The sequence below is a fragment of the Nelumbo lutea genome, chromosome 1, assembly GCF_056320005.1.
Source record: "Nelumbo lutea isolate HS-2025 chromosome 1, American lotus-T2T, whole genome shotgun sequence".
Taxonomy (NCBI): domain Eukaryota; kingdom Viridiplantae; phylum Streptophyta; class Magnoliopsida; order Proteales; family Nelumbonaceae; genus Nelumbo; species Nelumbo lutea.
Window position 1 is genome coordinate 85,818,887 of NC_142684.1, and position 5,782 is coordinate 85,824,668.

Sequence of the window (5,782 nt, forward strand, 5' to 3'; positions counted from 1 at the left end):
TATAGTCAATATAGGGGCATACCGACGGATTAGATCCGTCGCTGTAGGTTTTAATGGCTATACCAATGAATCTACAACCGTCGATGAAGACATCCATCAGTATATATAGAAAAGTCATGGTAGGGTATATGTTTCTATACTGACGGTTCCTTTCGTCACAATAAGGACTAGCAACCATCGGTATTAGTCTTTGGTTTAGCAACGATTTTGTCCGTCGGTATAGTGCCAATATATACCAACAGATAGGTCTGCTGGTATAGGTAGTGATTTTTTCATCATAACCTTAAATTTGTTACTTGTTACAATTAATTCCCTTCCTCCCCGTTCATCTAAATTGTCTAACACATGCATCACACCTATACATTAAAAAACTAGACCAAATCCAAAGGGTGAACAAAAGACCATAACCTGAAATTCCATTCAAACCAATAAACTTTGTTCTTGTAACATTCATTGAGATAGTAAAACACATGACCAACTTTGTAAGAGATAAATACATGTAAATATTGTCCAATTAAGCCACAAGAGGCCTAAATAGCATTATCCAAAGCAAAAACTGGATAAACCTCCGCTAACTTATTTGTTCCAATATGACATATATAACTAGTAGGAAGCATGCTTATGGCTTTAACTTATTATTCAGAACTCAAAGCATCCATCCAGGAATGAAGCCATTCACATTCTGGGTTGGGGTTGCAACAGTTATTTGATCTGGTCCCACAGTTGTACCTATAGGCAAAATGAAAATTAAATAGAAAATTAGATGAATTCAGAAAGCCAACCTTGAAAAAAAAAACCTTAAGGATTTTACTTCTGATGAGCTTACCCAATTTGCAATGTTGAATTGCATTCCAATGGTTGGAAGAACCCCTCTGATTGAGCAGCCTAGCGGCTATATGAAATGCTTTGCCCACCAGCTTCCCATGTCAGCCGAAGGGGATTTTCACAACTAGTTTCTTCCAGTTGCCAATACAAAAATTATATCAGAGACCATTTTCAGTGATCTGCTTGAATTCTGTTAAGGCAGTATAAAGTATATCTACGAGTTTTGAAAATTCAACTACTTGGCTTTATGGAGCCCAGTTAAACTCTTAAAGTCAACCTGAAACTGGTACCTGAACAGTTGTTTGAAGGAACTAAAATTGAACCTTCAACAAATAGTAGTAAGAGTGCATGACTTAAGCCCCCAAAAAGCAAGATATTAGTGGATATAGTTACCCAGACACTTGGAACTTGGCATTAGAAATGCAGAGTAATGTGCTTACCCTAATTGGGCCCTAAAACATTGCTATGTGGAAGAATTAAAAAAAATTAAAAAAACCTAGTTACCAGACAGATAGGCAAGTATATTCGGACCTGCACCTACACCCAAATTCTCAAGCATTTTGTAAGTTGCTCACATTTGAAATGCTAAGGTGGTGATATACCTTCCTTTTTAAGGTTCTGTTTGCTTCTTGGAGCATTTGTTCCTGCATTAGCACAACATTAGACAAACTTAGAAGACAGAAAGATGGAAATATAACAACATTAAATCCCAAGATAAGTAAGACCACTTAACCACCTTTCTTTGAAGATCAAATAGCTGATCAAGCATTAATTGGGTTTGCAAAGCATTTAAAAAGGGATTAATTACCTTCTTAGCATAAGAAAGGACCCTCGGGCAAATGTATATAAGTTGTATTACTCAAATCGATCCACATATATTATTTTACAATAATGGCTCCAACAAAGGGCCAATATGATGATAATAGGTCAACTTATTGAATAAAAGGAAAACCCTATTACAACTGTGGTTTTGAAGCTGTATGAGTGATATCAGTTAGGCCCAGCTTGAGTGCTTCACCTAGACCTATTTACTAGTTGGGCATACAGTATGACATATCTTCCCGTTCTCCCTAGAAATGGTTGACATAAGGGACTGTAACTTGCACATTTTGATTTATTTCTCCTTCAAACATCAGGTTCAATCTAATTACAAGACACACAACAAATAGATTCACATTTTCCATACAATTTCAATGAAATTGAACAACAAATAAATATAACTGGAGTATTTCTTCTACAGAAAATATGACCAGATATCAGTCTTTTCAACAATGGATTAGAGTCTACCAAGAATCAAAATATCAATATGCTCAATAGCAAGACGTGGGCATCAGTATGCATTGAGATGACCAATATTCTACCTTTTTTATTTATTTTTATTTTTTTAGCATTAGAGGTATGTCTTCTATCATCCCAAACTTTTAAACTTCAAAAACCTTGTGTACCATTGTCTCCATGGTCAATGATGCAGAAATGATAGTCCCAATGTAGGGCATATCATATCGATATTTTGATAATTGGAGCCTACATAAATAAAATAGGAATGCAAATTGCAGACCACCTAACAAAATACATAAGGGTCTCAAGTTTTAAACCTCCATTCTCCTTATAAAAAGCAGTGTTGTTAGTTCTAAAAATGTGAGAAAATTTTATTTTCAGCCTCTACTTTGTAATGACTTGACACAGTTTTTGCAACAGCCACAAAGTTCAGAGTTGCATGGATTAAAGATTTAGGACTCCCATTGCTATATTGAAAGATAAGAAATGGTTCTCAAGAAAGCCAGTAAGAAACAGACTCCTGTATAGCATTGATTCTCACCCTTATACTGACAAACATAAATATCTATCAAAGAGTAGGAAAAGAAAAAAAAAATTCATTACCATACCCTTCTTATCTAAAACTTAGGATATGATATGAATAAATCAATGCACAAGTACTTCCACATCATTGTCAGAAACAAAATGGTGTGGAGTGGGAGACTGCAAACAACTTATGAACTGTCCATTCACAACCAAGGTGTGAAGCAAAGTTCTTGATACTTTCAGCTGGGAGGGCTGCTTTCCTTAATCCACATGATCGTTTTTGATAACCTGAAAGATAGGCAGCTTGAGTTAAAGGGGCTGCTTCCTATGATTGTTTTTTTGGTGCTTGTGGGGGGAGAAGAATGCTCAGCTTTTTGAGAACGACAGTGGCAATGATTAAGTAGTTTTGGGAAGAATTACGGGAAGGCTTTACTCCTGGCTATCAGTTCTCAATGTATTCAGAAGTTTTCATTGTAACAGAAATAGTGCACAGTCCCAACTCTACCTGGGAAAAAAGCATGGCTTAAAAGAAATTATCTAGTCAACACTATCAAACCAAAGATTAGGTTTTTAAATTACCTTTGTTGATCTAACTAATTTGTTTCAAGGACATTTCAAGCTGCTCAAGCTCTTTTGTAGTTAGTGGACCCAAGTCTTCCCCAAGAAGGTTTCTACAATAACATGATTAAAGAAGAATCAGGTTAATCACTTCCCTGAGTTAAACAAACAGTAATATAAATTCACAAAAATAGGATAGCTATGAGATCAAAGAAAGAAAGTTGGATTGCATGATAAGAAACTTGCCTCTGAGAACGCTGTAAGACCTCAACTCTTGCTTTGAGTTTTAAGTATTCCTGGTAGCTGCTCTGCATGAGGTAATTGTAACAATAAAACCATGTCAGAAATCCGGATATCAAAACCAGGTCTCAGCCATATAGGACAAGTAAATAGATAGAAGATATTAACATGAACTATGACAACTTGGCGATCAGAATCCAGCAGTGAAAAACTGAAGGAAGCAATCAATTTAAACTAAAAATTATATCCAAGACTTTTGTCCCATTGAGTAAATACCATCTCAACAAAATTCTGGTTAGGAATGAGACATTCGAAGCTACCTATGTCTCCTTGGCAGGTTGGCTGGTTTCCAATGCACCGTAACTGCATTTTTGGTAGCGCTCGAGGGTCTTGAGCATGCTAAAGAAAACAAAGAAACGAGTGTCATAATGCGGAAATCCGCTTATAAGGACGGCGTGAACACGCACACAGGTAGATATTCCGCAAACCACTGCAAAATTCCAGGGCACCCCAACTGATTAAAGCAGATTTTGATTGTGGAATAAAATCAAATAGTTGAAGCTCACAAGAAAAGAGCATTAGAGTTGCTAACAACTTTTGCAATTACATAATAAATATGGATTCACACGACAGTTTGGCAACATAACCAGTAATAGCAGTGGAATCGATAATTTCATTTCTTGACTGGTTAAACCAGCCATTGAAAAACTGAATCCGACCCACCACCAACGTAGAATGATCTGATGGACTACACGATCTCAATTCTCAATTATAAAGATGACGTGAACTCTGCTTGACATGTTGGGTTCTAGCCAAATGAAAGAAAAACGACGCAAAGATACCAAGTAGACAACCAGAATTCACTGTGTAGAAACATAGTCATGACGCTGCAAGGAGATTGGAGAACATCATCAAGCATCATACATGTCTTCAAATCAAAATGTTAGGGCATGGTGATGGCGTGACCTGCTGTGGTGATTGTCCTAGGGAGAAGGCAGAGGAAGGATAGGGCTTTAGTGGAGGAAGTGTGAAAGAGAATGAGAACGAACAAAAATCGGAGGGAGAATGGAGAAGGGTGTAGAGAGAGGTGGATGGAGGACAGGGTTCCAATAGAGTGGAAAGAAAGTGAGTGTAAAATGGAGAGTAATAAGGAGATATGGAGTCCAAAATAGAAACTGTCCGTCGGTAAATCCGTCCGTTGGTATATGGAAATTTTCCTGTAATGTGCACTCTAATTTCCCTTAGTTTTATCTATAACAAATGAGGATAAGATACTGGGGACAATCAGAATTACCTTTCAAAACTAGACCTAATATAACCAAAGTGTTAAAACGTTTCACCTCGTTTACAATGGAAATAGCCACACCGGTGACATTTCAAAGTTGGTAAGTATGCGAACATTCCGACGTGAAAAAAAATAGCCACTTCGATGTGAAAAAAAAGCCACTCGGACGACTTCCTCATAAGAAACAAGAGATCTACAATGACTTAGTGCAATGGTAAAATTTCCACCAGTCAAGCATGAAAACGTAGGTTTAAGTCTAAAAGTGGCCAATTTTGTGCTAAATGTGCCAAAAGTTCTCACATATTCAATCCTCTTCTCAAAGACCCAAAATAATGGAAACAACATAGGGTAATGGCCTAATGTATAAGTTAAAAACTAATTAATGTGGATTCACATAAAATCTTAATCCAATAAGAATTTGAGAAATTGAATTTCTGATATGATTTAGATGTACCATGTCAATAATTATATCAGATTTGGATGTGTTTTAGATCAGATCCAACTCTGACCTACTTAAAACCCTGAAACCATGACCTAATATTTCACCATGTCTTAAACCCTATCAAACCATCTTCGCTTACTTAGAAGGTATTTTTTTTAATATACAACTAGAAGAAGACACCTATCAAATAACTAGATTGCTCTACCCTAGGGGTGTCAATTTGGTCCAATCCAATTGATCCAATATGAGTCAAATATAAATGGAGCAAATCCAATCCAATCCCATGAGTATTTTGGACTATTTTGACTGGTCCAATTCAATGTTTGGATTGTCCAATCTATTCAAGTTGGTTTTAATTTAAATTTGTTCCAATCCAAACCTGGTCCATTGACACATGTATACTTATCTTTTATCAATAGACTGGATGTTGATTCAATCGGACCCAATCCAATATAAATCCATTAAGGATGGACCGGATCCAATCTATAATACTTTGGTCCATTAAATCTAGATTGGCCCAATTCAATGTCTTATTGGTCCAATTTGATTTTGATTTGGTCGAGGTCCAACCCAAAACCGCTCCATTGACACCCTTAGCCTCGTGATTCCTTTCCCTATTGACAATGTTT

General features: G+C 36.5%; 1 long non-coding RNA gene across 9 annotated transcripts; it reads right to left on the bottom strand.

Moving 5' to 3' along the window:
* Positions 1-390: 390 nt before the first annotated feature.
* On the bottom strand, positions 391-4,712 carry LOC148875869 (uncharacterized). 9 transcript variants are annotated; one of them, XR_016105444.1, is made up of 7 exons: positions 4,150-4,712; positions 3,747-3,825; positions 3,433-3,494; positions 3,208-3,299; positions 1,428-1,469; positions 827-956; positions 391-729 (listed from the first exon to the last, which is right to left on the bottom strand). It is a non-coding gene; the product is annotated as an uncharacterized LOC148875869 (long non-coding RNA). The 9 variants fall into 9 exon arrangements; XR_016105437.1 differs by having other exon boundaries at positions 3,747-3,916; positions 4,034-4,646; XR_016105439.1 differs by having other exon boundaries at positions 3,747-3,916; positions 4,150-4,644.
* Between the last annotated feature and the right edge of the window lie 1,070 nt (positions 4,713-5,782).